Source organism: Paroedura picta, chromosome 3 (genome assembly GCF_049243985.1).
Source record: "Paroedura picta isolate Pp20150507F chromosome 3, Ppicta_v3.0, whole genome shotgun sequence".
Lineage (NCBI taxonomy): Eukaryota > Metazoa > Chordata > Lepidosauria > Squamata > Gekkonidae > Paroedura > Paroedura picta.
Genome location: NC_135371.1, coordinates 41,854,575 through 41,866,359, shown reverse-complemented (window position 1 = coordinate 41,866,359; position 11,785 = coordinate 41,854,575).

Sequence of the window (11,785 nt, the reverse complement as noted above, 5' to 3'; positions counted from 1 at the left end):
ATAATGGCTGGGAATTTCCCCACACCTCTGTAACCATTAACATAGAAATTAGGAGAAATTCCTAGAACATCACCTGGAAGTGCTGCCACACCATCCTCAAACTCCACTGTCCCCAAGCACCATCCCCAAAATCTCCCAGCATTTTTTTGAGGCAACCATAACCTTGTCAGTTAATTGGGAATTGTTTCTGGATGTTGTGACCTGTATAAGGTTCATCATTCAGGAATGCCCAAACCTTGCTGCTCTGTTGGCATAGTAAGGAGATATGCACATGTTTCCAGCGGCAATGTGGAAGAGGAGCCAGTATGAAATAGCAAAGGGTATCATCCCCTGCCCACCCAAAGGCATTTAGATATGGGAGATATTACCACAGCACTATGAAGTAGTAACCCCTTTCTTGCATCATAGCGTGTGGCACAGACATCAGATAGAGGACTATTTCCCTCACCTTCTTTGATACATGACACACAGAAAAGGAGTACACTGCACCAGCTAGAAAAGAATATCCCTCGTTCTTCCTATGTGTAAATTACTTCCTACTTTACTAACCTGGGTGTTTTCCCATGCATTGAGTGAAAAAAAAGGGAAATTAAAGGAATGCAATCTGAAATACTGGGTACCCCACCCCCCAAAATGCAGAAAAAATGTAACTTTCTTTTTTAAAGCAAAAGAGCCTATATACATCTACCTTCTTCAAACAAAAATCAAGAGCTGAATAAGTATTGTACAGATGCTGCCTCTGCATATCAGCACTTAATGCTGGCAGGATGTGGACAAATAAACTCTTCAAATTAACTGTTTCTGCAATTTTTGGCAAAGAAACAGTGGACCTTTGAACCTTGTTCTCTCTGGCCTCCATCCCTTTTTATTCCCTGCAGAAACATGAAATGGTGCCCCTGAAGAAGTGTGCTTTTTTCCCCCTCTAGCATACATTCCACATTCTCTTTAAATATGCAATGCAGTTTCCAGGAACACATTAACGTTCAGAAAAGGATAGTCAGTTATCAGCCCTAACCAGTTCATCACTTCTTTATTTTTAAGTCAATTAAAAAAAGTCTTTGGATGCTAAGCAGCCTTAAATTAATGATGCATGCAAAACTGTTTGCATCAAGAATTCCCACACACAGATGCATACACACATCGAATTCAAGGTGAGAAAGAAACCAAACATTTCTTCTTTCCTCCCTATCAACTTTCCTTTGCACATTTACTGGCACATCAGCCTCATTTATCTCAGTGGACCTTGTTTCCAAGCCAGGAAGGCCAAATAGGAGGACCAGAAGGCAAATCAACTTTTGTGTGACGCGTTCTTCAAGCTGAATTCCATACTGAGGGGAAAAGTTTTATGGTGCGAGTTCTGCACCAGAGCTGATTCTGCTTTTCATTTCTCGTTCGACAAATCAATGAGACAGAGGACATGGGGCATTCCTTACAATAAGGGAGAGGTGGTCAGCTTGATTCCTGGGTTCATTTACTGCCATTGACAGGGAGAGACGATCAAGCCTGGACTAATTGCTCCATGCATCTACGGAGCATTTAGCTCAGATTAAAGGCAGGGTGACTTAAAGCAACAGTTTGCAACCACTAGATGCAAGACTGATAAAGGCCTGCCTATTCGTTCTGGAGACGGAAAGAAAGATAGAAGCCTGTTCAATGGGGCCTGTCACTTTCCCTGTTCGCTAGTTACAGTGATTGTATGTACAATCATGTACAGTGTACATTTGAATTTTTAAAATAAGTTCATTCTCGTTTGTCATTCAACATGTGTACAGCTGAACATGTGATTCAAACACCACATCTATCCAGAAGCTTGAAGGGTTGCCAGCTCTGGGCTGGGAAATACCTGGACATTTTGGGGAAAGGGGGAGCCTGGGGAAAACAGGATTTGGGGAGGGGAGGGGCATCAGCAGGTTACAATGCCAGGAAGTCTACCTTCCAAAGCAGGCATTTTCTCCAAGAGAACGGCTCTTTGCTGCCTGGTGACCAATCAAAACACAGGGAGATGAACAGGTCCCACCATAAGCTTGGGAAACTTCTGCTGGTCACCAGTTCCAGTAGCAAAATGAATGCACATCGGCTCCTTCTTGCAAACAGATGTACGTTCTTTCAGGATGTACTGTGCTCACGGTAATGCATGAAAAGGGCTATTGTTTTCACTGGCCAGAGTTCTGTCTCCTTAACAGTAAACCAATACACAGCTGCAGAAATGAGGAGAGGGTCCTAGAGCGCCACCTGAATGTGCTGTCACATCATCCTCAGACTCCACTCTCTCTAGGTCCCACCCTCCAATGCTCCCAGCATTTGCTGGGGCAGTGCTGGCCACCATAGCCTGCTGGCTCCTCCTCCACATTGGCTCTGGAAACATCTGCATAGCATCCAACTATGCCAACACAGCAACAAGGCCTTGGCATTCCTGAATGATGCACTGTATACAGGTCACAACATCCGGAAACAATTCTTGTGCAATCTCAGTCAACCGATGGGGCTATTTTTGAAGATGCATGAAACATGCACTTACTATTTGTGCGTTTGTGAGAAATACAGAAAAGTTGTAATAAGACCACAGCCCTGCTCTTGAAGCAAGGAATGAAGACGATTAAGCTGACTTGAATAATTTTTAATAAAAAAAATACCAGCCAGAACAAATGCCAGAACAGAGTGCTCGCTCTGTTCTCTTCTCGAGATAGGAAAGAAACCATTGAACTCGCAGCAAGGAGCAGGACAGCTAACTTTCCTTGCTCACTGCCAAAACTACTTGCAATTGAAGAAACAAATGGAGTGGGGTGGGGAAACATGAGTGAAATGAAGAAATTCTTGCCTGGAGGCTATTCAATAGCAATAAGGCTGCATCAACTATATGCATCTTTGTACCCACATTTACAAATTCATTCTGAAAGTGTGCACTCCAGAGTCTGTTCCACAAACTCACTGCTACCATCAGTCACTAAGCCTTACTTAAGTCACATGGTACCTTGCACATGAGGTTGATCTTGTGGGAAGAGTGTAAATACGCAACAGAGGGGCTAACCATTGGCTACTTAAATAAATAGGTTTATTGAGAAGAGTTGAAGAAGAGTTGGTTTTTATACCCCACTTTTCACTACCCCAAAGCATCTTAAAGCGGTTGATAATTGACTTCCCTGAGGTAGGTGGGGCTGAGAGGGCTGCTTTGTGAAAACAGCACTATCAGGGCTTTGACAAGCCCAAGGTCACTAAGCTGGCTGCATATGGAGGAGTGGGGAATCAAGCCATATTAGATGCCACTGCTCTTAACCACCACACCAAGAGAAACAACTTTGAAAATAAGAGAGGAGAGAAATAGTCCTAAAGGTCCGACCAACTATTGTGGAGAGAATGTGGAGAGAAAATATGCTCAAAGGAGCAGGAAGTCTCCAATTGAACTAATCAGGACACAGAAAGAGGGTATCTGAAAATAACAGGAAGTTCCAAATCTTCTTTTATTAGGAATAGGCTGCCTAAGGAGGTGGTGAGCTCCCCCTCACTGGTAGTCTTCAAGCAAAGGTTGGATGCACAATTTTCTTGGATGCTTTAGGATGCTTTGGGCTGATCCTGCATTGAGCAGGGGGTTGGACTAGATGGCCTGTATGGCCCCTTCCAACTCTATGATTCTATGATTCTATGATTCCATGATTATTATTATTATTGGATTTTTATACCATCATTCTCCCATGGTGAGCTCAATGCAGTTTACAATGTGGTTAAAATACATTAAACAGAGTTAAGAATTAAAATCAAAATGTTAGAACTAACATCAACTCACTAAAAATTACCCCAACCCGGCCTCAACCATCTGCCTTGTCTGCCTGTTGATTCTGGCCGGTTACATCTGTCTGTGCCATGGGAGAAAAGGAGGGAAGGAATGGGGAGAGGGGTGTATTTATTAGATTGCTTTGGAGTCTGGACTCAACTATAGGCCTGGTGAAAGAGTGCCATCTAACAGGCCCTGGTCTCAGCCGGCAACTTGTTCCACCACGCTGGAGCCGCGGCTGAAAATATGCAAGTCTCCATTTTCCCAATGCCCCTTGTAGGATATTCTCCTTATGCTGTTAAATTAGGCACACTACAGTTCTTGCATATTCTAACAGGTCTTACTGTCTTCCTTTGTAGTTGTAAGCTCTAGCTACCACATAGGTGGGGTACAGAACTCTTCCCATTTGGTAATGGGAAAAGTGCAGGCAGGTTTTGATCTTGCACCTCTCTGTTCCTTAGAACATTCTGCACACATTCATGGAAAAGCCCGGCATAATGGCCCCATTGTCAGAAAACTCCTTGATCTTCCCGATTCAGATACCAGTGATGAGAGGGCTTTGGCAATAGCTGTCACACCAGAATTGCTGTCCCTTAACCCTGCACAGATGTGAAGAAGCATACATGAGAATGACAGGGGAGTCGAGCCAGGAAAACAGATGGAGGAAAGGAACGGGAAGAAAGAGTCAGAGAATACCAAAAGACATTTCAAGGCAGAGTTACAACAATGTGCAAGTCCATGTGGAAAGGAAATAAATTAAAGGTGGCTTCTTTTGTAGGACAATTAAAGGAGGAAATGGATGAACACCACTCAGAAGGAGGTGGATGAAATTAGCTTAGAAGCTCCAGCTTCATCCGAAGATCACAGTGAAGACAGTGCAAGGACTGAGGATCGTTTTCTAGAGAAACAGAGACACTCTTGCCTGCAATATAAGAGTTCATTTTCTGTGTCTGACCAGCTTTGCACAACTTCAAAGAGGTACAGTTGTTGGTTTCTTTAAAAACCTTTAAAGCATCACATTCATGTTAATGATCCAAGGCGGTGTATCTATTCAGGGTGGAACTACACATCCCATTGCCAAACACATGTCTGCCATATTCACCCCACATTCAGGGGAGCATCTGAAGAGAAGGGTGGGTGGTAGTAGACGGGTTTTATACCTCACTTATCTCTACTCCAAAGGGTCTCAAAGCAGCTGAGAATCTCCTTCCCTTCCTCTCCCTGCAGCAGGCACCTTGTGAGGGTGGTGGGGCTGGAAGAGTCCTGAGAGAACCATAACTGGCCCAAGCTATCCAAGCAGGCTTCCTGTGGAGGAAGCGTGGGGAATCAAATCTGGCTCTCCAGACTAGAGCCCACTGCTCAACCACTACACCATGCTGGTGGAGGGTGCTTAACCGTTCCCAATGTGTCTGATCCTCCCTGGCAGGCTACTGTCAGGGGGTTCCCCTCCCACTTCTGCAGCTAAGTGCCTGGCTGTGGGAAAGGCTGCAATGGGATGCCCAGAAGGATCCACACAGAGAAATCCAGAAGGAATAAGCAACCACTACAATTCTGCCTTGCAAATGTTTGCCTGCTCATACCTTAGCATTGTGGTGCAAACACGAGATAGTAAGTCCTGTTTGTTTCATAACAAGGTTGTTCCACCCTCACTGGGGAAACAAATACAAAAGTAATATAGAAAGGGTTGGTAACAGGTCTTGGAAACTACCACATCAAACTTGGTACTCAGTGCCATTCTCAGTGTGGCACAGTGGATAAAGTGTTGGACTGGGATCCTGGAAGACCCACATTAGAATCCCCACTTCTAGCATGGAAGCTTGCTGGGTGACCTTGGGTCCATCGCAACCTATCCGTCACTTTGAATCCCAGATGGAAAGAAAAGCAAGATATAAATAAATAACATAAATAAATAATAGCATGCATTATGAAACTTGAGCCCCTTCATACACATGCAGACTATGGATAAAAGCAAAACAGTGGTTCAGGAAGTCAGTCTGCCTTAATACATGCTCACCTAGAAATAGCTCCTACTAGTTCAGTTGGACTCACTCCCAACATTGTCTTTGATCCACCAAAACGTTTTGGAAAAGGGAAGGATTTCTGCCTGAAGAGTATGACAAGCTGACATTCCCTCCTCCTGCTTCAGCCTAAAATACCCCCTCCATTCCAAATTCCTCTAGGCTCTGCCACCTAGACAGCACTCAAAGGAGGGATCATATTTGATGTCATCTCTCCAAAGCAGGGGTAGTCAAACTGTGGCCCTCCAGATATCCATGGACTACAATTCCCATGAGCCCCTGCCAGCATTCGGGTAGTTTGACTACCCCTGCTCCAAAGGAACCATTCTATGTGAATCTGAGAAGCCAAAGTTGCTTCTTGTTAATTCTTTCTACAGAGATTATCCAAGAAATCATAACTGTGGATAAAGAGCTCATAGAATGGTTTCATCCCGTATTTGGGAGAGCTTCATAAAACCCCATGCACTGTTTCCTGAACTTTGGGGGATACAGATTGGTGAAATATCACCTCTTCCTCAATGGTAGGGCTGGATTGTTCAGTAACATCAGATTGGCAAGGGATACCTATCTCGACAAGCATTGTTTTCATTAGCCTCGTTCTGTGGAGGAGAGCTTAAAGTATTAAATACCTATCTGAAATATCTATGATATTAAGACAATTTTTTCACAGACAAGTATCACTTGACCATTGAGTCTTGATCACTTTTAGCTAAACATAAAACCACGCTCCAACAGAAAGCCATTATTGCTTAGCAAATTGCAGAGTTGTGTAACAGTTTGTCAATTGTATATATTTTTAATGAACAAGCCCCTACAGAATTTCTCAGAAAACTGCTTTCCTCTTTAACATAAGCAGCAGCCTTTTGGTTATAAGAACTGCCAGAATTTTGACAGGGACTGTGGCAGTTCTAAGACATGTTTTCAAATCTAGCAGTCAATACATTCCATATATCAAAAGAAAACATAAGTGTTCTGGAACCTCCTGCTGCTTTTAAATTATCATTCAAAGGTATTAACTGTTTTTTTAAATACCTTACAAAATAAACAAATCTGAAAAGCAATTCTGCCATTTAGTGACAGTCAGAGATGACTTGACTGAGCTAGGTAATATTTTATTAACAGTTTTCGTTCAGAATTTGTCAAATAGGTATTAAAATATGGACACAATTTAAGAAAGACTTAAGTAAACCCATTCATTATATTCTAAGCAGATCTTAACTTCATTATTTATTTATATTTGAGGAGGAAACACTCCTGGTCTTTGAAAATATAATGTCTTGGATCTGCTGATAATTTCTGTTAAGGAGGATAGTTTTCATCAGTTTTCCCCTCATGCTATTCCTGGGGTGGGGTCCCTGTCCCCACAGAGTAGTATTTCACAGACACATTGGGCTACAGCTGAGGTACAGAGAAAGTCACAGAGGGCATTCCGCACATCAGTAAAATAGCATTACGCCATCTGGATAGCAATGCGCTAAATATTTTTGCACTTCCCAGCCCCTCTTCACCTTTTTTCTGTCTCACCTTTGTCTGCCACCTTGTCACGTGTCTCACCCTTCAAATATGCTGCTGGAAATGGTGGAAGATAGCAATGCACCTTATATGCGACTCGCTTCTGCCTGTCAATCAATTCAGGCAACCAATCCCCTTTCTCCAACAGTTTAAAGGTCCCACGATGCCCGCTAATTTTTTTTAAATTCATACTTCTCTGTTGCAATGCCTATACATGGAATCATAGATACATAGTGCTTTTTTAACACCACCCCTTATGGGATCACAAGTCCCTTGATACATCTAAAAATTAATAACGTTCCTGATGTCTGGGGGTGGGGTGAAGAAACTTTTGAGAGGCTTGCTTTATATTACAACTTTGAAAAAATATTCTTTTATTTCTGGCATCACCTGCATGCATTTCCACCTATTTGTTGCTTCAGTAAGTTAGCCATTTTTAAAAAGAAATTCCCATTCCCAGGAATAAAAGAGAGGGAGGCCAATGTGAAGGCAGAACGAAACAGGTCCCATTAGTGCGTTTGAGCCTCCATATATTCCCTCTACTGGTTGCCTGTTGGTTGCTCTCTGGTAGCTAGCACTAAATAGGTTGATGAATCCACTTTATGTGATTCCCCAACTCGCACTTTAAAATGGAGGATGTAGCGAGCAGTTTTCTGCCCTAACACTGAATGTGGGCAACATCATGTGGAACGGCTGAAATATAACAACTACATTAGGTAAACATTTCACTATATTTATCGCTTGCAGAAATGCCCTGAATGTCCAAAGAATAAGTTGGATTGGGTTGGATTTAATTCATTTTTAGCCTGCCTTTCTCCGAAACGGGACCCAAAACAGCTCATATCATTCTCCTCCATTTTATCCTAACAAGGATTCTGTGAGGTAGGTGAGGCTGCAAATGAGTGGAGGGATCAAGGTCACCCCACAAACCTCCACTGAAGAACGGGGATTCAAACCTGAATCTCCCAGTTCCTAGTCCAACATAGTAACCCCTTCTCCATGACAATTGTCACTTTAGTTGGATTCAGAAGTAAGATTAGATGTACTATGACAATCCAGGTTTTTTTGTTGATTCCTATGAGGAACAGAGTCCTAGGTTTAACTCTTTCCTTCTACACATACTATAGCAATTACATCTTCAGGAATTACACTCTTCATTCCTAGGATCCTTATTCCAAGATTTTCTGTTCCAAATGCTATTTTCTCACTCTCAGATCAGACCCAGGGAGACATAAATTGGCATGAGTGTGGGCTTTTCTCATGGGGGGGGGGTTAGTACTGGAGCGATTTGTGGTGTGTTATTAGAGTGCAAATTTTCTTGAAGATCTTTTGCCCCCAAACTGAAATGTACATGTTGGCAGAGAATCATGATAGCTATTCATCTTTGTTCAATACATGGCTATGACATTTTAAAATGAATGAACGTTCAACATTCATTCACAGTTCATATCTAGGATAATGTTACACTCTTTCAGGCATAAGTTGATATTAAAGCAATTTAGGAGCATGCATACACAAAACTACATGTTTTACACACATTGAAAGACAGAGACATATATTACTGCATACTTTAATTGGGGTTGTTATGTCCCAGCTATATAGCTGCCACTTAGTTACAAGCACCCTGACCACACTGTACTTTGATGGGTGTTGAGGTACACAGATCAGTCACTCCATACCAAATCAATCAAAATCGGCACTCAAGGGCTGTATCAGTTAGGGATTTTGTCAAAATTTCACAGACCTCTTACGCATGTTGAAGTGTAACTGCAGCTAAAATGTTGTTTTTTAAAAATTCTATCGCTGTAGGAAGGTTCACATGTCTCCAAACATTTCTTCCAAGTTTAATTTATGTATAGTTCATTCTTGCTCCCGGAGGTAGTTTTGGCCTCATTGTGAAGTTTTAAATCTCTTTGTTTTTAAAGTAATAAGCAGCGAACCCACAAGGATTGGGGGATCTCATTTTCCCATGTACTCCACCACTGTTTCCTTTTTCCTCTCCGCCTAGCAGCCTCCATAGCCTCTTCCCTTTTCCTGCTTCATTCTTCACAGACACTAACCAACTTATCTTTATCTGCCAATGCAATGTTCAGTTTTCCCTCCTTCAATGCCAGAGTTGTGCAGTTTCTTCTTGTTGTAGGCTGGAAAGTCTTCTATGTTTAAAAAATCTACTTGCAATTCTTCATCTGTGTCCTCTGCACTATCTCCCTCTGTGTGCTGGGTGACCTCCCATAGCTATCCCCCCACTCACTGTCATGCCCATGAGTTATTCCCTATCTACTTATTTAGCTCACCCATTCAGTTCCACATTCAAAGATGAACCTATATGCTCCACTTTATACTTAGGGCTTACGAAAAATTGGGTCCTTTTATTGTTTGGGGAGATTTCATCCCTTAAATCAGAAATTCTCATTCAGATAGCCTCCCTCCTTGCTGATGTCTCCCAAGAGTTCCTCCTCAGTGCCCTCTGCCCCATTATCTTTTTGGTTGCAACTCCAATTTTGTATATTACCTAACTTTGATCCTCCCTGGCAGGTAGAGTGTGAAAAGAGGAACCACACTGTCCAAACACAGGAGCTGGGGCTTATTTAGCATCATAGCCCCTTACAGAAAGTAAGATTGGTTGAAAGTTCTTCTGAAATGCTCAGGTAAATGAAACCACAGAGTTTGGCATCAGGATAAATGTTCAATGAGGTGATTTCTCACCAATCCTGAATACTGAAAATAATTCTGTTTGGATTTGGCACATTTATTGGTATGGTTTTTTTTTAATGGGCCCAGTTCAGTCAGATCCTTGTACCTGGAATACAGCTTGAAAACCAGTGCTCACCAGTCAAAACTAGATAGGACCAGAAAAGGATAAGTTATACTCCTGGCCAACACCAAACACTTTCAAGTGAGAATTATAGTTCATTTTTAGTATCTGATTTCTGTTTTCTCAAGGAAGGCTTTTTAAATTGTAAATTGAGAACCAACAACACAGGTAGCAAAAGAGGATATCTTGACCACACCCAACACCTTCCCATTTGCTACATGTAAGTAAAATGTGGATACTCGTTTGTTGTGAGCACAGAACCATTCAGATAACACATTTGAAACTGTACCTGTGTTTTCCTAGGCTTCAGGAAGAGGACAGGAAAGTTAAAAACAAATACATTTGCATCACTGGATCATCATGCACAATCCCAGGCATTTTCAAAGTATTCTTTACTTCTTGCTTTTGTGCTGAATTCTAAAAGATGCTTGGAGCAGCAACACTGGTCAGTTTGGTTTGCTCACCTTTTTATTTTAGCATCAAGGAAGATAAAACTGCAACAAAACAGCATCCTCTAGTGGATATTCATGTGCTGCATTCTGGACATTTATTTTAGCAACACTATGCTAGGAGTACCTGTACCCCGCTCACCCTAACAAATATTCTTTGAGCACCTGTTATCTGCCCACCTCCCACACACAGCTTACAGTGTACTGTGCAATATTATTCTTTGCCAGTTCATAATGTGACAAGCAAGTAACCCAAAGATGAGGATTTATATCCAGTTTGGCATCGGCAATAGAAGGCAGACAGTCCAGTTTACCTACAAGAAAGGATGAATAAGAACATCCCAAGGTTTCTTATCTATATCCACAGCTGTAGCTACCACAGCATCAGCATAATGAGTTCTTTAACTTGCAAAGAGTTTGTCTAGGCTTACAAACTCTGGGCTGAGACTTTTCTGGAGGTATGAGGGTGGAGTCTAGGGAAATAAGGAACATCAGCAGGGTATAACACTATACACCAAAGGTTCCATTTTCTCCAGGAGAACTGATCTGTGCAGTCTGGCAATCAGCTGTAACCTTTGGGACCAGATAAGGAACAAGCAAGGGCCCAGTCCATCTGTATGTAATAATGCTAGTAGTATTCACATCACAAATTACAACTTTGATCTCAAATTCTTCAACCTCCTTCCCTAGAATTCAGATGGATCTGCTTAATTCCTTAGCCTGTCAATCCCTCTACAGCAGCCTTTCTCAACTTTTATACCTTTGAGAAACCCCAGAAACATTCTTCAGGCTTTGAGAAACCCCAGGAGTGGTGCAATTGTGCACAGAATGGTTGGAAAGCATAGCTGTATATATGCCCACCCGAGGCCCCTCTCCTTCTCACCCCTTCCAGTCCCATCATTGACCACTGGGGGGGGGGGTTGACATGACCCTATATGGTCATATCACCTGAAAACTGTTTAACAAATTATGTGTGTGCGTGTGCAATTAATTAACTCTCACATATTCGGGAATCCCTTCCAGGGTTGTCAAGAAAGCCCAGGGCTTCATGAAGTTCTGGTTGAGAATGCTGGCTCTACAGTGTTACTCTAGATTGCATTTTATTGAACATTTCAACGATCATCTATTCTCAGTGGATTCACAGCAACTAGGGCTGTCATCTCTGGGCTGGGAAATACCTGGAGACTTTGGGGGTGGAGTTAGGAATGGGTGAGATTTGGGG